The sequence below is a fragment of the Silene latifolia genome, chromosome 11, assembly GCF_048544455.1.
Source record: "Silene latifolia isolate original U9 population chromosome 11, ASM4854445v1, whole genome shotgun sequence".
Classification (NCBI taxonomy): Eukaryota; Viridiplantae; Streptophyta; class Magnoliopsida; order Caryophyllales; family Caryophyllaceae; genus Silene; species Silene latifolia.
Genome location: NC_133536.1, coordinates 74,930,102 through 74,952,482, shown reverse-complemented (window position 1 = coordinate 74,952,482; position 22,381 = coordinate 74,930,102).

Genomic DNA, 22,381 nt, shown 5'->3' with positions numbered 1-22,381 from the left:
GCGATTTACTACGCTCTTACATGAATTGGAGCAAAACCATCTAACCAAATGAGACTAAGGTTTTTTGAAGAGGTTTTGACTCGATAAAAGTAAAACAAACTTGAAAATTACAACTCGATAAAAAAACTATAAATTACAAGCTACAAAACAACAAAGAACAAATGATATAAAAAAACGAAGCAAGAAAGACAAAAGACACGGCCAAGACACGGCCACCCTAGTTCCTAGGTTAGGTTCATTAGTAAGATCAAATGATTGCGAAACGAGTTAGAAAACGAGTTAAAAAACAAGTTAGAAACGACGTTGATCGATTGAGAAGATATCGCGCGAATGTGCATTCTATACGGCCTAATAAAGGGTCCAATTAGGTCACAATATTACAAGATTAACGCTTACTCGTCGAGTGTTAATAGGAAGGTGCTAATCACGCACTCCTATGCTAGCGAGAAATCAAGTGAAAAGAGAGATGTATTCAATTAGGTTATAGAATTGTTAATCGATTTTCAAAGCTATGTCGATGGTACCTAACATGTCTAATTAGGTTGTTAAATCAGTCTAAAGTCATCTAATTGAATCATAGGTTAACAATCAGAGGTTTAACTAACATGCAAAGGGTCCTAGGGCAGGCCGAATTGAGCAAAACGAGCGAGAGGTCAAAAGCGAGGAACAAAGTTAAAATTCGTTTTATTAATGCCCTACCTTGAACACGAGAATATGTAAATGAGAAGGGGATACGACCGACCAATCTGGCGGATTTCTTTCTCAACTCAAGTCAACGCGGTTGTTCATGGTGGTACTTTAACTCATACTCAGACTAAACTAATTTCAATATACAAAACAAACTATAAAAAAAACAAACATAAAAGAACGAAATAAAAGGGAGCGAAGAAGGATTTAATGCACCCTCAACCTACATGTATCGTTGACACCGTCTTGGGTCGTAATCGATCGTAGATTTTATCTCGAGAGGCCGTCGTCGACGAAGAAACAAAGCAACAACACGTTTTTTGGTAAATCTGACAAAGAAACTTTCAAATCGCAATTTCTCACTCGTTTCTCGGTGAAAACTAGATTTAAAAGGTGTTTTGAAAACTAGAAAGAGAGTAGACCAAAGATCTTCAAAAAAAACCACGCTCGTTCTGAGTTATTGGGCACGAAAAACTAGCACAAACAGAATCGGACAGACAAAGAAAAGCCAAAAAACAGAGTGTATGACACTCTGCTTTTCGAGGGGATTCGTGTGCTCTCATGGTCAATTTGGCTCGTGAATATTTGTCTAAGATGTAGATGGATGTTATATGGTTAATTAGGATCAATAAACTCGAGTTTTAATGGAGATTTGAAGGGCAAACGAATGGTATTTCGAGAGAGACACAAATGTTTCTCGCCTTTGGTTGTCTCGGTTTTGTCGAGCGTTTTGACAGGCAACTAGGGTTTGTTTTTGGAGATTGATGCTGGTGAGTGACGGTATTATGTATTGAGAACTTAAAGGATTGAATGTATGGCATATGGGAGGTATTTATAGGGAGTTAAAGTAGGGTTTCGAAGGGTGAACAACAGCTTGGGTCTGTTTCGCATAGCTGCTGTCCAGCAGCTATTTTGAGGGTTTAGGGTGTGTTTCCTTGGTGGGCAAGGCATGGTAATATGTTTAGGATAGTCAGGTGTGGATAGGTGGTCATGGGCACGGGTTTGGTAGCCGTTTGGAGCGGGTTTGGAAGTGTTTGATTGGGCTCGGGTTTGGAGAACGAAAACAGGGGGGCTGCTTGTTGCGTGAGGTTTGTGAAGGAGTTTGGACGTGGGTTGCATGGGAAAGGATTGGAATTATAGCTTGATATGTGGGCTAGGTGGGAAGTGAGATATGGGTCGCATTGGAGTCGAATACGGGGCAGTTTTGGTGTCGGATTTGGGGCTGCAAAACAAAAGGAAAAGGTGGTGTTGGGCTGTTTGGGACGTGATTTGGGAGGGCTAAGCCAGGGTTTTTTGGTGGGATTTGGCTGGGATTTGAACACGGGTTGGAGGAGAGGGGATTGGGCCGAAAGTCCGTCGAAAATCGAGCCCAAATCAAGTACAAAACAAGCTCAAAATCGCGTATAGAATCGTCGTAAAAATCAAGTTCTTCAAATACGATTTATAAAACGATTTAAATTGATTTTTCAAATCAAGTAACTTAAGAATGATTTTTCAAATCAAATATCTATTTTATTTTCAATAAAATAACTTAAGAAAATATTTTCGAATTAAAATAATATTAACATAAATATCATTTAAATTAATAAAATACTTCATCGACGACGCCCATTCTACATCGTAAAACGAGTTCCAAATAATGACAATGACATCTAAATAATACATGTCGTCCTATCATCATCGGGTGTTTGTCGGGTTTTCTATAAATTCCAATATCGACGGATACGGGTATCTACAATTCCTCTCGATCGAGTGTTTCTCCAGAAAAACCTTTCGATCGAACAACTTGGGCGCTCGATCGAACACTCCCAAAATATTTCTCCTCGATCGAGTACAACAGGGACTCGATCGAACAACTTCAACTGCCAAAACAACTCGATCGAACAGCAAAACCTCTCGATCGAGCAAATAGCCACTGAAAACAGCCTTGACTCATTTGGTTAGCTTCAAATGACCTCCTTCACGCTTCCTGTGGTACGGTATTTGATGTGACACTTATTTGCGTACATTTAGTCCCCTAATTGAACCTATATTGCATACTATTATAACATTTCATGGCCCTTTTATCCGTCAAATGCTTTCTATTTTGCTTTCCTAGTGCATTTTATATATCTTATAGGAAAGGAGATAATGAGGCGGAATTCCCATCTCTCGCGCATATTCGGAAGCTTGTTGACAATCTTGGATGGACTAAGTATGAAGAGGAGGCAAGAATGATGACCAAGGAAGTAGAAATAAAGAGTATATAGAAGCATCTTAGGCTTAAAAGCAAGAAAAAAGGGGAATGTTAGCTCAACCCGCGCGGGTCAAGCTCAAGTGGAGCGGGATACAGCTTAACCCGCTCGGGATAGAATCAACCCGCTCGGGTTGAGGCTCAGGCTACTCGTATTTCGCTCGGGACGAGCGGATTGTTGGACAGGAGGTTTTTCCTTGCTACGTGATCCGCGCATATCCCTCGGGAGTTGCAATTTCGTGCTCAAACACTTAGCATTGTTATTTACTAACCTACCCTTGCTTAACCTAAGGATGTACCACTATATATACTCCATTTTTAATATTCAGAGGATCAAGTATTCCTTAGATTAGATTAAGTTCTCTTAGATTAGATTAAGCCTTTATTAGGAGTAGATTAGAATAAATTACTCTTTAATCTTTCCACAAATCACACATTAATCTTCCCTTAATTATTGTTCAAGTTTATTATTGGGTAATTGAAGATTATTGGGTTATTATTGGAGACTTGACAACTCTTTATCAATCAATCAAGTTTTCTTCTATTATTCTTTGCTTTATTATTTGGAAGTATCTTCATAGTTATAATTCTCTTAACCCTTTTTTAATTATTGTTAATCACTTTCATTTATTCATCATGTTTTGCTTTGTTAATATGATTGACAACCTTATTAGCATGTTGAACTTGATAATGAGTGAGTAGTCTTCTAGCTAGGTTTAATGGAGAATTAGGGGAAACAAACATGGGAATGATTCATGCTTAATCTAATATGTTCACATAATTTATTTGCTTGCTTGTTGTGATTTCAACTTATGCACATGTTATGTTTGATGAAGTGCGAGCCTATGAATCCTTGCATTTTTTACCCATCACCTATCTTTTCAATGAGACTTGTAAGTTTATACACCAACTCGAGTCTCATTAAACCATGCATAATGTTGAATAGGAAGGACTAAGTCGATTTATAGGTGTTGTACAATCTAATCGATTCGGCTCTGCGACCCAAACCTTCTTAGGGATCGTAAGCTTATACACCAACTCGATCACATCACAACAATAAATGCTTTCATATAATTGAGAACATGTTTGTATGATCAACTCCCATGATTCCCCTATGGACCCATGATATCCTAGCACTTTTAGTTATTTGTTTACATCTTCCCTTTTGTTGCTTGTTTACTTTCCATTGCTTTTATTAGATTAGAATCATCAAGTCATTACAATTGTGACAACCCCAATCACAACCATAATTAGATTGAACAATTTGAGTACCCCCGTCCCATGGATCGACCTCGACTTAACCACTAAATAGTTGTTTGTTGAGAAATATAAATGTGTTTGATGGAGTGAACCACGACGACACTCACCATCAAAATGGCGCCGTTGCCGGGGACGGTGTTGTGTATTTGAATCGTTCTTTTGTCTAGTTTTAGTTGTGCTTCTTCTTGAGGGATCTTGGTTCCTTGAGAATTTTAATTCTTGTACTTGTATTATTTCATATGTTTAACATGTCTACATTCACTTTTTGGCAATATGAAAATGAGTCTTTTGATAAGTATATTGCAAGATTTGAAGATTATATGACTCATGCTTGGTATCATGGTTTTACTCTTTCAAATTATGAAGCATGTTCTGTTGTTTATAATGGCAGGAACCTTGAAACCCGCAACTTGGCATTTCACTTGAGTGGTGGTAGGATTTGTGAGATGAGTTGTGAGGAATTTTGGGAATTTGTTGAGTTCCTGACCACCCAATGTCTCAAGCAAACTATACATGACATATTTGAGAGTGCCAAGGAAGGTGTGGAAGCGATAAAGACCACATTTCAAAAATTCATTAAGGAAAACAATGATGAAAATGAGATTTGTGAGAATGAGACACCTTCCTATAACCTTGAGCCTACTATGTCCACAAATTTGCCCCTCCTTGGGAAGATGGAGTGCTAGATGAAGAGAGTGACGATGAGGAGGAATACATTTTTGATTGTGAGCTTGGATGCCGTCATCCTACTCTTCTTGTATACCAATGAACTCAACTTCCATGAAATTTGATGTTAATGGGCAAAGTGACAGTGATATGGATGTGAACTTGAGTAAAAACTTACCCTTTGAGGATGACATATTAGAGGGAGACAATTGTGTTGAACTTGGTGAGCCTTGTTATGACAACCCCTTTGATAATGGACCTTGTTGGGATGAGGAATATGAGGACATTTGGGAACCCCAAATAGACACCCTTGAAATCACCTTAGATGATAATGAAAGTACTTGCATTAAATGTGGTGATTTTGACTATTTGGAGGACGAGTTGAGTGAATTGCCGACCAACTATCCATTTCATGTCCCCTCTATCCATCACATCTCCTATGATTTTTGTTATAGTATTCTTGACATGCTTGTTCGGTCCTTTACTTGGGCATTTTTCAATTGCATAATCTTATGTTGCTATGCATGCCTATTCATGTCCCACTCCCAAGAATTTGACCAACTTCTACGTGTTTTGAGTGATAGTGATAATTTTCCATGAAATTGTTTATTGGTAATCCTTGGTTTGATGGAGTTCCTCAATAACCATTAATTTTTTTTTGGTAGAATGTAAGCTTTTCATTAATAATAAAACACTATTACAACACTAAAACACCTATCAAATTTCAAAAGGCTACAAAGCTTAACAAATTAAACTGGAATACTTAAGCTAAGAAGCCACTCCCTATCCCTGTTAGGCATAAAATTCTGAAGTTTCTGTAGAATTCGCGCCTTTACTGTAGATTGAATCTCCATAATCACTCTCCTTGGTGTAGGTAGTGTCAAAGAGAGCCTACACTCATTTCTTTGTTTCCAAATAGAGTACCAAGTAGCCATCAGAGCCAGTCTCACAACTTTCTTCTGCATTTGTGTACAGTTCAGATTAGAACCAGCCAATCTCTTGCCCAGCCAGTGTTCAATTCCAGCAATAATCTGCAAACTATACACACAGCTACCAAACAGATGATCGTGCGTTTCAACAGCTTGGGCACAATTCACACAACTGCTACTATCACAAACCTGGAACTGGAACATCTTATCCCTAGTCTACAGTCCATGATGATTAACCATCCAACCAACTAACGAATGCTTAGGTATGTTCCAAGAATCCCAAACATCATTATACCACTGGACAAGGAGGTGTGGGCCCTGCAACCAATGGTAACCAGACTGAATTGAGTAGCCCCTAGCATCTGACTGCCAGTGACCACCCACAAAACCAGAGTTCAGTACATCCTTAACTTTACATATATTTCTCCAGTTCCAATTGGAATCAGGAGGAGGTTGATAAGTTTGCCAGTCTGCTCCTTTTATATAGACATGGTCAATCCAAAGGACCCATAATCTGTCAACTTTAGTATGTAACCAGTTTACTAGTTTACCAACAGTAGCTACATTCCACACCTCAGCACGTTTTATATTAAGTCCACCTTCCTTCTTCCTGCAACAAATTTTCTCCCAAGCAATCAGAGGAACCCTGTGATATTCAGACAAAGTTGAATAGGTTATTCATGGTGGTGAAAGTGGAATTACTATGATGGAGTCATGGTCATTCACTGAACCTATTAAGTTGTTGATCACATGAAATCGATTGCTAATGATTCCGCCATTAGAATGATCATGTATGCCAACAGACGCACACGCCGTGATGAAGTATATGCTAGGAGCATAATGAGTCAATAACAACTTAATTCATAAGATGGTCTTGTGAAAGCCTTAAAGAACATCCTTGAGATTCTTGAGAATAATTAAGGATTCGTTCATATGTTTGGATGATAAACTAAGTTATGTGTTGAAGGGTTGCACAAACTTTAGTTTCCAAACCGAAAAGGATTTGTCGAAATCCTAGGCTGTTATTATTGACTTAGGAGCAAGAGACTAGAGAAGTGTTTTAGTTTCGACCATTGCAAATTCTACAAACAAAATCTAAGTAAATTGTGATAAAATGGTCAACGTAGGGAATAAGAGTAGATTCCTCTACCAAAGACTTTATCGCAAGTCATGTGATAACAGTGAGAGCATCTTTCAAGTTAAAGAGCCCAAGTCTAGTAAGAAATATAGACATAAACTTAGATAAGTTCATGTCATTAGAAATGACATTGAATAGAAAGAAATGGCAATAATAAAGTTGGAATACATGGATATCTGGTATATCCACTTGCCAAGCTTTTATTGCATTTTAACTAGTGTAAAAGGTACACTATAGATTATAAGATATGAAGTAGTAATAGTGTATTGACTATTCATATATGATAATCGCATTTATCGTTTGAGTTTCTTTAAACTCATCCATTACTTTGTTAAATCCAAATGGGTTGTTGAGACAAATTAAACCCCATTAAAGTGAACCGGATTGACATGGTATTCGCCCCTAGTTACTTATATGAGGTGACATCTCGAAGTGACTAGAGTGTGATGCGATTGATGGCAAGTTCAAGTATCATAGAGTCATATGGGATGACTAGTCAATCACATAGGCAGACTGTATGGGACACTCTGTCGGGCAGTGGCCGCTTATAGAGTTCTTGTAATTCATAAAGCCTGGTCGTGGCAAGAGCTGCTATAGTATTCTTATGAGTCAATTCTTTTGACTAGAGACTATTCGCCTAAGTTGGCACAAATTTCTGATTGGCTTTGATTTATGCTCTACGACTGTCGTAACTGAGGTCAAATGAGTATATTTTGGGTTATGATGAACCGTGGCTAAGCAAAGGGAATAGTGCGATAGGAATTGTCCACCCCCTTGTCAGGGTTGTTTGAAATCTCAAGGCCACTCGAGGAGTAGTGAACTGGAAATGCGTGGCCATGCTCGGAAAGTATCTATGGTAGATAATTCCAGTTAGACAGTCACACTCCAGATCGAGAAAACCACTCAAGATATGATCAAGTGCAAGTACGACCTGCGAGACACCTTGCATTGAGTGGGAGATTGTAATAGGACAAGAGAATTGGTGACGCACACTTGTCTCGGACAAGTGGGAGATTGTTGGAAAATGTGTCCTCAACAATAGTGCGATCACATGATTTAATATCATAATTAAATCTCAAAATAAGAATACGAAAGAGATGATAAATTAAATAGTCAACTGATCAACATTAATCGGTAACGATTGGCTTCCTAGAGTTTGACGTTACTGTCGTAGGACGGTGGTGGTCAGTTGATCCCTTAAGGTCACACCTAAAGGATGATGCCCTTATCAGTAAAATTGATTAATTGTATGATGATATAAGTTGATCAATTCCTTGAAATTGAACAATTCATTTGTGAGATAGTATATTCATATCTTATTGTAATGGGATTAAATAAGATTTATTTTAGTAATTGAAAAACTTTATTACTAAAATTGTTTATTGTTTGTGAAACAATTGAGATAAGAATGAATGGTTAATTATAATTACAAGATGTTGAGAATTATAATTATATGACCCATTTTATTTATGTGATCAAGTATCACTAGTCAATTTGTTGTATGTAATTTCATTAATTTATAAAATGATATTTATTTGATAAATATGCATTAAATTAATTAATAACATGTAACATACTACATGTGCCATATTGTGTGATAAATGACAAATTGACAAAATAAAATGGAAGTCCATTTTATGAGGAGAAACCGGTTTTGGGTAGGATGAAATGGCTTTTGTTTGTTTGAATTTGTTTATAGTGTATGACATATGTGATTAGAACTCTAGCCTAGCCTTACACCTAATGTTTAGATAAGAACAAAAGGAAAAAGTGAAAGACCATATATTGGTCCTCCATCCTCCCAAAACCGGTACACCTCCTTTAACATTAGAGAATTTTTGTTCTCTAATTATTCTACTAATGCACATTCACTCGTACATGCATATACCTCTCTTACTTAGTTCATCTTTTTCTGTCAAAACTTGAGAAATTTTAATTCAAATTGTTCAATGAGATTACTAATATTATTAGTGTAATATATGAGTATTAGTAATCAATTTTAAGGTAGACTACTAATTAAATATCTAGCAAATATCATTTAGTAGTGATAAGGGTTAAATCTTGGGTGCAATCAAGAGGAGGATCTCTACATTGGGATTTTGGAGGATCATCCTAATACTTATCATAGCTCAAGAACAAGTGAAGGTAGGAGATCTTACTTGTGCCCATAAAATTCGAAAATAATAATGTAAGGGACATTATTTTTCTCATTAATCTCTTATTTTGTTAGGCATGCAGTAGATCTAAAGAACTAATAATTAAAATGTTAATTTGTTCACTATTAGAAGAGTCTAATAATAGGTATATGAACCTAACAAATTATCGAGAAAAATCCAGGTGAGAGTCACTGGATAGCCGTCAAGAATATTCAGAAGTACTTGAAAAGAACTAAGGATTCATTCTTAGTGTTTGGAGGAGAATCAATTACGTATAAGAGGTTATACGGATGCCGGTTTCAAACCGATAGGGATGATTTGAAATCCCAGTGGTTTTGTCTTTTTGTTGAACGGAGGGGCGGTTTCTTTGGAGAAGTTTTAAGGAGTCTCAGTGATCGCGATTCTACAACGGAAGCTGAGTACATTCCAGCCTCTGAAGCTGCAAAGGAAGCTGTTTGGATTAGGCAATTCTTAGAGGGACTGAAAGTAGTTTCGACCGCCGAGGATCCTATCACTTTTTATTGTGATAACAATGGGGCAATTTTTCAAGCAAAAGAGCCCAAGTCTAGTAACAAGTCTAGACACGTACTTTGGAAATTTCATGTAATTAGAGATTTAATTAAGAGGAAGTAAATTACAGTCTGTAAGGTTGGGACAGCTGACAACATCGCTGATCTTTTAACCAAGCCATTGTCTCAAGCTAAACATGATAGTCATGTAGTTTCGATGGGATTGAGACCAAAGCCAGAACTATTGTAAATTATATGATATGTAATAATTAAGATATTGTATTTGTTATTTCATATATGATATTTACATTTATCGTTGCTTTCAGTTTTTATATCTGAATTTATATACTTTGTTTTGTCCAAATAGGGTGTAGTGACAACGTCGAACCCTATTAAAGTGAACTGGATTAACATTGTATTTTGTCCCTAGTTACTTAATGAGGTGACGTCTCGGAGTGACTATATTGTAAGACGATAGATGACAAGTTCGACTGTCATATGGTCATAATGATGGCTGATCGATTACATAGACAGATTGTGAGACGATTTGTCGTACAGTGACCGTTTGTAGAGTTCTTTTGTTGCTGGGTCGTGGCGAGGATTTCTATTTATTCCTTCGAGTCAATTCTTTAGACTGGTGACTATTTGTCTGAGTTGGTACGGTTTTCCGGTGGCTTAGGTTTTTGTTGTAGGTCGCGCCGTAAAAGGAGGCCGATGAGCATTTACTGGGTCATTGTGATCTGTATCGAAGAAAGAAAATAGGTCAACAGGATTGTCCACCCATGTCATATTTTATCTCAAGGCCACTCGATGAGAGGTGACTGGAAATGCGTGGCCACGCTCGGATGAGATCTATAGTAAGTTATCCGGTCTGACAGTTATTCTCCTGATCGAAGAAACCACTTTATGATATGTTCACGTGCAAGAACGACCTGAAAGACATCTTGCATTGAGTGGGAGATGTTATTGGACAAGAGAATTGGTAACGCACACTTGTGTTGGACAAGTGGGAGATTGTTGGAGTAGTGTCCTCCACAATAAGTGCGTTTACACATTAAATCTCGTTAAAGGAATATCAGGGATTTATTTATTTATTTGTCAGCTTGGTCATCGTTAATCGGTAATGATTGGCTGACTAGAGTTTGACATTATTGTCGTGTGACGGCGGTGATCAGCTGATCCCATTAGGTCACACCTATAGGATGATGCCCAAATGGAAAAAACTAATTATTTGTATGAGATAAAAATTAATTAAATTGTTGTTTTACTGACTTTTAATAAGTCATGTGAGTTTATTTTTTGATGACGAGTTACGAACTCGGGCCAAGGGGATCTATTATTTAATTATTCGATAATTGATTAATGAATTGAAATTTAATAATTAATAGTTAATTAATTAACTACGACATGTGTATATGTTTTGAGGCGGAGGTAGTTAGCTATTTAAATTTACAAGTGGTTGTAAAATTAGCTAATAAAGGTTCCCTTGGCACATTTTATATTGATAAAATGGTTTAATGATTACTTAATAGTTGAGTGGTCATTAGTGGTTAATTTGTTTTATTTAAGTGTTAAATAATCAAATTAATATTTAATTATATAAGATAATAAAATATATGACTTATAAGCATTTGTGGGATAAATGTCGAACATCATAATGGACCCAAATTTAGTCATGTGACCGTGTATATGAGGAGTGTCTCACACTCTAATTTTTTGTCAATTTGTTGATATAAGAGACACGCCATGTGCATGTGTTTTGGCTTTACTATCTCAATTGTTTACATTTGAGATGTTATAAATACCCCACTACATAGACATTTGCAATAAAAAAGAGTTTTTTTTAGACAAAAAAAAATTGGTTCAAAAGGACTCCTTGAGCCGTGTAGAAGAAGAGAAGAAAAAGAAAAATTGTTCTTCAATTTTCTTATCCTCCATTCTCACAATAATCATCTAAAATATTATACATCTTATATTACTGTAGTAGTAGTATTAAGTAGTATGATTCAAGGTTTCTTAGTAATAGAAACAAGTCATTTTTATACTAGGATTTTGGGCTAGTCTTGGGGGCTAATCAAAGGAGGTACTCAATTTTGGGTACTAGAATTTAGAGGATCATCCTTAACATTTTAGCACAAGAACTATAAAGGTAGGAGACCTTTGTGGTGCCCTTAAATTGCAAACACTTTTATGTAAGGGATAATTTCTTCTTATTTTTATTTTAATCTTTGCATGCATGTAGATTTAGACCATTATATAAAATTAGTTTGTATTTTTGATATCATAAGATGAGTCTTATATGGTTTAAATAACTAACAGCAGTAGCTGCTACGCCTCTTCCCCAGCCCTCTTTTCACGCTTCTCAGAATATTTCCGTGATTTGTTTCCAAATCCGTGCCATTCCTAAACTCTTTCATGTGTTTAGTATAAATAGAGACATTCGGCCTCCATATTTGGCAAGCGAGTGTCCGCCCTTCCTTTCTCTCTTTCCATTCTAGACTACGCTATTGCTTTCGACGCCTACGTGCTTGATCAATCGATCACGTAAGCTCAGATCATTCTGAGTCAAGTCATGTTGCGTAGACTGACCAATTTGACCAACTCCATTTAATCAATCTAATCAATCTTTTAAATCCTTTAACGAGGGCACTTTCCACGCATATTCGAGTCGAGCAATCACTAAATGATAACTTTAGTCAATCTCGTTTCGTCAAACATGTAAGTCTGAGGGTGTAAAATCCCATTTATTTATTGTAATTTTGTTTTGTATCATTCAATGTAGGATCTATATCAAAAGCATGTTCAAAACCGTCTTAAAAAAAATCTTTTAAAAACCGTTTTCATAAAACAGCGGAGGTCTGTCGCCGAGAAGAAAGGCAACAGCAGCTGCGCCTCTTCGAAGAGTCGTGGCATCTGCTGTGCCTCTTCCAGAGGGTGCCGCTGCTCCTTTTCTTCTTCTTCTTCCTCGACTCTCTGCAATTTCCCTTTTTCTCTTATTCTTTCGATCCTTTTGCTTGTTTCAAAGATATAAACATGCTTTTAACTAATCCTTTTTAAATTATTGATACCGTCGTTTTAGTATCAAAAATAAAAACCTAAGTACTACCAACAGAAGTCAGCGGTAAGTAGGGTCGATCTCCACAGGGAGGCTAAAGTATCTATCTATTAATTACGTTTGTCTAGTAACAAATGGGGGATTTTAGATTGGTTTCTAAACTACTGAAGGTCTAAGGCAAGAGAAGTAAAGGTAAGAGCAATAAAGGCAAGAAAAGCAAAGGGTGTGATCAGATAAAGAGAGATATATCAGGATTTCGGTTCACCATGGCAGTTCACTAACTCAGTCATAAATAGTTCAGACAATCTCCTGTGAGAACGGCAAGGAAAAGGTCCTTCCGGTCCGCTATCCACCCTAGATTACAACTAACTTAACTCCCGTCCTCAATAGGGTAGTCTACTGTTCATAGCAGGTATGTTCATTCCAATCTTCCGATCTAGGAGCGAATTTAACCAGATTAAGGGGTTTAGAAGCGTGCACTCAACTAAACTTATTACAGTTACATTGTTATGGGGCAGTTCTCACAATTAATTGTCTAGCCTATTCACAACATCATCAATTCCCTACCATGGCTCCCCTAATCCTAACATAAGGGGAATTAGCTACTCATACTTTTAATGCAGTCAACAATAATAACAATAAGTATGCTAATAAGAGACATAATAAAGGAATGATAAGGATGAAATATAAACTAAAATATGAGAACAATAAATGAGAGCAAACAAAGAATTAAGATTAAAGAGAAGGGAATGATTACAATGTTCGAATCCGGAGAGAAAAGAGGCAGAGAAAAGTTCCAGCAGTAATTAGTGTAGAGTAGAGTATGATAGAGCGTCTAAAGTGTGTAAAAGTGTCTTTATGACCTAATGACGACTTCCTTTATATAGGGAAGCATTTTTATTAACACTAAAAAACCTAACACGAAATAATAATCCCGTGTATATATGCTAATCACTCGATCGAGCAACTCCATTCCCGTGGACAACGCCCGTGGGAGCTGCGTCCGCGGGATCCACAGGGGTATTATCGACTCGAGGTTCCTTCGAATCGAATTAAGACAAATTAGAGTCGCCACCAAGTTTTATGGGAACTTGGAACCGTTCAAGTCAACTTTACACCTTTCATCGAAAAGCATAAAGCCAATCGACTACGAGTGATTAAAGATAAAGACTTGTACCCTATATCACTCGATTTGAATGACTCTCGTAATCCAATGGTAATTATATGGATCCACAAACCATAGATTTTGAGTAAGGGGTGAGGGTACGTGTTAGGAAGCCCATAAGGACACCTAACCCCGGCCGTCAATAACGGCCTCTACTAAGTCAAGTATCGGATTTCAAACAAGGTCGTAGCTACTACGATATATGATATGCAAACATCGTTTTAAAACCCTAACATGTGACAACAATTTCTATGTCGTTTAATGCAACTAAACTAACTTTGTCAAAGTTGTAATTTAGCATGTGGGTTGATTGATCTAACAACATACAAAACGAAACAAACAAGGCTTGATGGGAAGGGGGGAGACGTTGGGATCTACCCTATTACAACCCAGGCATTTCATGCCGACACAACAAGAAATTAAAGATACAACTCGATCTAAATACAATTGCTATATACGACACCATACACGACACATGTCTATTTCGGCCAGGAAAATGTGCACAAGGGGTGGCCCACGGCTTACATGACTCGCGGCTTTAGGTCACTCCCCGTAGTGCGTGCTTTCGCTTAATCTTATCGAATTAGACATTAGGTCACACACCAAAGCATGCATTACCATAAATCGGGCCATGTCGCTTTAAACAACATGCGATTTACTACGCTCTTACATGAATTGGAGCACAACCATATAACCAAATGAGACTAAGGTTTTTTGAAGAGGTTTTGACTCGATAAAAGTAAAACAAACTTCAAAATTACAACTCGATAAACAAACTATAAATTACAAGCTACAAAACAACAAAGAACAAATGATATAAAAAAACGAAGCAAGAAAGACAAAAGACACGGCCAAGACACGGCCACCCTAGTTCCTAGGTTAGGTTCATTAGTAAGATCAAATGATTGCGAAACGAGTTATAAAACGAGTTAAAAAACAAGTTAGAAACGACGTTGATCGATTGAGAAGATATCTCGCGAATGTGCATTCTACACAGCCTAATAAAGGGTCCAATTAGGTCATAATATTACAAGATTAACGCTTACTCGTCGAGTGTTAATAGGAAGGTGCTAATCACGCACTCCTATGCTAGCGAGAAATCAAGTGAAAAGAGAGATGTATTCAATTAGGTTATAGAATTGTTAATCGATTTTAAAAGCTATGTCGATGCCACCTAACATGTCTAATTAGGTTGTTAAATTAGTCTAAAGTCATCTAATTGAATCATAGGTTAACAATCAGAGGTTTAACTAACATGCAAAGGGTACTACGGCAGGCCGAATTGAGCAAAACGAGCAAGAGGTCAAAAGCGAGGAACAAAGTTAAAATTTGTTTTATTAATGCTCTACCTTGAACACGAGGATATGTAAATGAGAAGGGGATACGACCGACCAATCTGGCGGATTTCTTTCCCAACTCAAGTCAACGCGGGTGTTCAGGGTAGTACTTTAACTCATACTCAGACTAAACTAGTTTCATAGTTAACGATATCAAACGATGCATAACAATAAACAATTTACAAAACAAACTATAAAAAAAACAAACATAAAGGAACGAAATAAAAGGGAGATAAGAAGGATTTAATGCACCCTCAACCTACATGTATCGTTGACATCGTCTTGGGTCGTAATCGATCGTAGATTTTATCTCGAGAGGCCGTCGTCGACGAAGGAACAAAGCAACAACACGTTTTTTGGTAAATCTGGACAGCAACTTTCAAACTGCAATTTCTCACTCGTTTCTCGGTGAAAACTAGATTTAAAAGGTGTTTTGAAAACTAGAAAGAGAGTAGAACAAAGATCTTAAAACAAACCACGCTCATTCTGAGTTATTGGGCACGTAAAACGAGCACAAAGAGAACTGGACAGACAAGAAAAGCCGCGAAAACAGAGTGTATGACACTCTGCTTTTCGAGGGTATTCGTGTGCTCTCATGGTCAATTTGGCTCGTGAATCTTTGTCTAAGATGTTGATGGATGTTATATGGTTAATTAGGATCAAGAAACTCGAGTTTTAATGGAGATTTGAAGGGGAAACGAATGGTATTTCGAGAGAGACACAAACTGTTTCTCAGTTTGGTTGTCTCGGTTTTGTCGAGCGTTTTGAGAGGCAACTAGGGTTTGTTTTTGGAGATTGATGCTGGTGAGTGACGGTAGTATGTATGGAGAACTTAGAGGATTGAATGTATGGCATAGGGGAGGTATTTATAGGGAGTTAAAGTAGGGTTTCGAAGGGTGAACAACAGCTTGGGTCTGTTTCGCATAGCTGCTGTCCAGCAGCTATTTCGAGGGTTTAGGGTGTGTTTCCTTGGTGGGCAAGGCATGGTAATATGTTTAGGATAGTCAGGTGTGGATGTGTGGTCATGGGCACGGGTTTGGTAGCCGTTTGGAGCGGGTTTAGAAGTGTTTGATTGGGCTCGGGTTTGGAGAACGAAAACAGGGGGGCTGCTTGTTGCGTGAGGTTTGTGAAGGAGTTTGGACGTGGGTTGCATGGTAAAGGGCTTGGAATTATATCTTGATATGTGGGCTAGGTGGGAGGTGAGATATGGGTCGCATTGGAGTCGAATACGGGGCAGTTTTGGTGTTGGATTTGGGGCTGCAAAACAGGGCAGCGAAGGTGGTGTTGGGCTGTTTGGGACGTGATTTGGGAGGGCTAAGCAGGGTTTTTTGGTGGGATTTGACTGGTATTTGAACACGGGTTGGAGGAGAGGGGATTGGGCCGAAAGTGCGTCGGAAATCGAGCCCAAATCAAGTAGAAAACGAGCTCAAAATCGCGTATAAAATCGTCGTAAAAATCGAGTTCTTCAAATACGATTTATAAAACGATTTAAATTGATTTTTCAAATCAAGTACCTTAAGAATGATTTTTCAAATCAAATATCTATTTTATTTTCAATAAAATAACTTAAGAAAATAAATTCGAATTAAAATAATATTAACTTAAATATCATTTAAATTAATAAAATACTTCATCGACGACGCCCATTCTACATCGTAAAACAAGTTCCAAATAATGACAATGACAACTAAATAATACATGTTGTCCTATCATCATCGGGTGTTTGTCGGGTTTTCTATAAATTCCAATATCGACGGATACGGGTATCTACAGAGCCCCTACTTTGACTGAGGCTTGGACAAGGCGAAAGTCAAAGTATACCCCAAGTCTATCGACCTCGGGATTCCGCGGGTCGTTTATAGTCCATTAGATTTACGTATGTAAGCTCGCCAGCCATAAGAAGAGATCATACCTGAAACTTCGTTGGGGATTAACTCTTGCTTCTGTTGCGTCGAATTATCATCGTTGGTCGTCGACCCATAAAATTGCATATATGGTGGGTTGAGCCTTATCCTTAGGCGCCTACATATCCGTTTCTGACGGAATCAAACCCGCATCGTAGTTCGGCAACTGCTGACACATGCCCAAAGTTTATCATCTGCTGGCACTTGTCCGAAATTCATCATCTGTTGACACTTGCCCAAAGCTTATCATCTGCTGGCAGGTGCCCAAATGGGACGGGAGTTTCCAAAGAGGTTGCCGCCGCTTTCATCATTTGCTTTCAGCTACGGAATTCTTCCATTTCATACTCTTGTATTGAATAGAATTCTGAGTGGATGTCATCCATTTCATCTTGATAATGGTCTCTGAAACCAACGGCTTCAGAGCCCTCAGTTTGCGATGGCTCTAAAGTCGAAGACTTTAGAGCCCCCAGTTGAAGCATATACTGCTGCATTTGAAACACAAAAAAATGTACGAGCAATAATCATCACATAAGCACATTTGGATCATTGATCTTGCAATATACCATTACTTGGAAATTTTTCGAAATTTTGAAATCCAGCATTTTGAAATCGAACCTTGGTAGGTGAGCACGAAATGCGACTCAGACATTCTGTATGACCCGTAAATAACGTGTGCATAGCCCTCTACCGTAAAACAAAAAGGAAAATAAAACCGTAAGTGTGCACGAGTTTTAATTCAAATATTGACTTGTTTGGGGTAGAAATGTAAATTGCCCATTCTGGTGCCAAAAGATGGCAAATGGGAATCACAAGGTCGTCGGACTTGGGACGGAGATATCGTATGTCATGGGCGTGCTCCCGAGGGCACATGGGAATCAAGATCACTTGGCATTGACAAGGAGGATTAAACTCACAGAGCAACAACTTTGGCTTCGCCCAGACACTAAACACAGACTGATTTTATGAGAACACTTAGACATCACACATCACTCTTGTTGGGAACATTCTGTCACTCTTCTCCTCGCCTCCTATCTTTTCATCGAGTTTTCATCATTTCTTGCCACCGCCTTCTTTCTTTTCAGCGGGCTTTTACTAATTTTCTTCCACGCCTTCTTTCTTTTCAACGGGTGTTTCATATTTTGTGTTCCCAACACAAACCCACATCTATGTGACTCAGCATCTTTGCCTAAACCGTTAGACAAAGCTCTTTCTGAGACTTGATACTATTCATCTGAACCTATATCCTTATCCTAGCCTACATCGAGTGCTAAGACCGACCCAAACAAAGGTGGTTTCATTTGGACTTGGTTAAGACCCGTAATAAACCGACAAGACGACAACTTGGTTGATAAGTGGATTGAATCCCTTATTCTGAAGGACTGCCTACGTATTCACGTGGAGCGAAATCAAATCCGACATAGTTCGATCAAGGTGCATAAACGTGGCATTTTGATTATGCGTACACACTCGAAGGTTTCACCTAAGGTATCATGTCGTATCCCATTCTAGCCTGTAAGGTACTGTTAAATCTCGTGTCTAGGGTTGGTACAAAAGGTTGTGGTTCTTTGGGATGTGGAGCTTGGTAAAAATAGGTTTGAAAGGTAAACCATCATTTTAAAGGTTCGTTTTGTGGTGCTAAGGCCAAGGGCTATGGCTACTGATGTGGTTGGAAATGGTGTCTCGGGTTTGATGAAACCCGAGTGCAAACGGGTAGGAAAACGACGTTGGTTCAAATTTCCATGTCTGGACCCTAAAGGCTTGGGTGTAATCAAACAAGCTAGATGAATCCTCAAAATCCCTGACTATTCCCTCGCATCTGTCTTGAGAAGGAATTAGGGGTAGAAAGGCTACAAATAGCACTAACTTACTATTTTGGCTTCGCCCTCTGAACTCCGATCAATATTTTGACATTTCTTTTCTTCTTTTCTTCTTTTCTTTTCTCTTTTTCTTCTTTCTTTTTTTTCGTCTCTTTTTTCTTTTCTTTTTTTCTTTTTCTTTCTGAAAATGATCTTCCACCCATACTACTTGTTACCATTGAATTCACACTGAAAACTGGGCTTCGCCAACTAAATTGGGTTAGAACTAACAATTCCTTGTTAAAATGGGTTGGTCTCTTCTCTCTTCGAGATGGGATGATTTTGTTGGGGAAAAGGCTTGCCTGCCGTCATCGATAGAGAAACAAGGAGCTAGCTTGGGTTCGTCATAGAATCATCTAAACGCTTGTCATAAGCACTGGTTCTGATGAAGGTTTTCTACCGCCAGACATGGAATAGGTAAAGGAATCAAACACGAGATCCTAGTGTACCTTACATTTTGAAACAAGACATATTTCTACCCCAGGGATGCCTTTGAGTGTGTTGTGCATTTTATCATGCTTTCGGAATGATTGAGGATTGAAAACAAGACAAATTTGGAAACGAAACTCCAACTTTTTTATTGGAATGACAAATGCTTAACAGATTCGAAGGAACGATTCCTAGGACACATCCTCGGTCATCGCGGACCAAACGACTAAAATTCAAGAAAAGAAAGTCCTAGACTCGACTCAACTAAGATAAGAAAACAGATCCCGACTCATAATTTTCAAATATGGTCTTGAGCTTTCCCTTGTTCATCTGTCAGCTTAGATGCTCGGCTCTGGTCCTCGATCCCTATGATGGTCTGCTTCCATCCCGAGGTAGTCCTCTGAGGATCTACGCCAGTGATGGAGGTTGGTGAATCGAATTGTCTTTTATTAACTTCGTTAATGAGAGGAGTGCATTCCAGAGCAAGACTTCCGAGTTGAATTTCATTCTTCGGGTTTGGCAAGAATTCAGAGCAATCTACAAATATTTTCCAGATAAAAACCCCTTTCAAGTGACATGGGTGGATAAGATGGGAATAATCGACATTGTCTTCGACATAAACAAAGTTGGCGTGATTGCCAAATGGATTGGTGATGTTATTGGGTTTAACAGTTGGGATCGGGAGTGTTCCATTCTCAACCATGTCTTGGATTTCGTGCTTCAGTCGATAGCACCTTTCAGTATCATAGCCTTTCCCTTGATGAAAGGCACAATAGGCATTTGGTTTATACCATTTACCTTGTTGCTCAGCGGGTGGATCCGGAGTTGGACCAATAGGCTTCAGCTTTCCTTGGGCTATGAGCCTTTGGAGAGCGTATGTATAAGTGCATCCGATATCGGTGAATGCCCTTGGTGTTTGGCGCTGCGGATTCTTCGATTTCCGCTCTAAGAGATTGATGGCTTCATCAATATGGGCCGTTGCTGGAGGTTTCGTCTTAGATGACGAGGCCCCCTGGTATCCTTTTGGCTTTTCAGCTTCTGCCATTCTGACGTCATCTTCTACCTTTATCCCGATTCTTATCAGTTCTTTGAAAGAGCCAAAATTCTGGTATTTCAGAGCATTGCGGTAAACAGGTCGTAGATTCTTTACGAACTTATCTACCATTTCAACTTCATCAGGCTTTTTGGCTAACTTCAAGCTTTCAGCGCGCCACCTTGTGAGGAATTCCGTAAAGCCTTCTTTGTCTTTTTGCGTCATCACCTCCAATGTTCTTATGTTGGTTTGAATCTCGACATTATCAGCATAGTGCTTGCAGAACTCCACCGTAATATCTTCGAAAGTGGGGAAGTTCTTGAGGTCCAGATTATAGAGCCACGCCTTCGGGTGTTCATCCAGAGATTGGGCGAAAATTTCAGAGAGCATGTCAGCAGGTACTCCCTTCAATGCTAAGTACCCCTTATAGGCCTTGACATGGTGGAATGGATCTTCTGTGCCCTTAAACTTTGGGATATCAGTGTGTACCATGTTTGTGGGGCACTTATCCTGAACTGGGGCATAAGCTCTAGCGTTTTCATTGTGGATGTTCTTTCCCTGGGAGAGTTTCAGACGGTCCTCGATGAATTTGAACCGTTTCTCTAGATCAGTCAGAGGTGGGGTAGATGAACAGGAATCTTCACCAAGCTTTGATTCGATCACATCCATTCTGGCTCTCATGAGGTTCACAGGCTCAGTGAGTTTGTTAACAGCATCTTCCGTTGCTTGAAGTTGGGTTTTTTGCGGCCTTTCTACAAGAAAACCCTGAACTGAGTAAATATTCAAATGTAAGAGCCCCTGCACACTTAAGGACACGACACCAACTTGACTCAAACCAAGACTCAACTTAAGACTGAGCTAACCAAATGGTTCGACTCACGGTTGGATTTAGACCTCGATTCATTTTAGACTCGACAAAACATCATGACCCAAGCCATCATAACTCGATTCTAAACTGGACTCGGTGTGACTAAACCCGTGATTGGACCAACATGATCCCTTAGGTTCAAGTGAAACGCCCGAAATGGCCTAGCTTGGACGTTTCTGTGGACTATCCTGAACCAATTGGTCAACCCACATGACTCGAATCCCAAGAGGTGAGCATGGGTGACCCAACAAGGTCGTGTTCTAGACACTTAGGACAAAACACGCCTAGCTCAACACGGCCAGGACTTGGACACGACTCGACGCACTTCATGCTCGGTCAAGGTTCGAGAAACATTTTGGATTGATTTTGAAAAACGAAGGATTGATTTGAAAATGAGATTTGAAATGGGCAGCATGCCGGCTATAAAAGCTCATTTTGGGCCGAAAAAATCTAGTCCTATTTGGGCAGCATTCCGGGTTTTTAAAACCATGCTATTTTGAAAGTGAGTTGTTCCAAAGTTCGGCTTTAAAATTGACATGGAAAATTTGAAAAAGATTCGGGAAATTCACATGGCACATTGTCATTCTCATGTTATAAGGATGTATGCTCCTAGACATTTCTAAGTCTCGACAAGTCTTCTATAAGAAGGTCTATACCCTCCATCCTTTCGGGTCTAGTAGGGCAAGGGCCTTTAGGTAGAGTACCTAGAAGAGCACACTCACCCCCAAGAACCACGAAGAGGCGGAGTTGAAGCAAGCAATGTGCAAGCACCTGGCATAGTGGGACGTCGCCCCCCACGCGTCACAAAGAAGCGCTGGGACGGCCCGGGAAAAGTCCTTAAGGGTTTATACATGAATCGTAGCACTACGAGTAATGTTTTACTTTCCAATACTTTCTTTTCAAGTTTCACCTCGGAGGAAAAGACCCTAGAAACAAAGTGTAACTAGTCCTCTTTTCCCCAGCGGAGTCGCCAAAATGTAGACAACGCCCGCGGGAGCTGCGTCCGCGGGATCCACAGGGGCATTATCGACTCGAGGTTCCTTCGAATCGAATTAAGAAAAATTAGAGTCGCCACCAAGTTTTATGGGAACTTGGAACCGTTCAAGTCAACTTTACACCTTTCATCGAAAAGCATAAAGCCAATCGACTACGATTG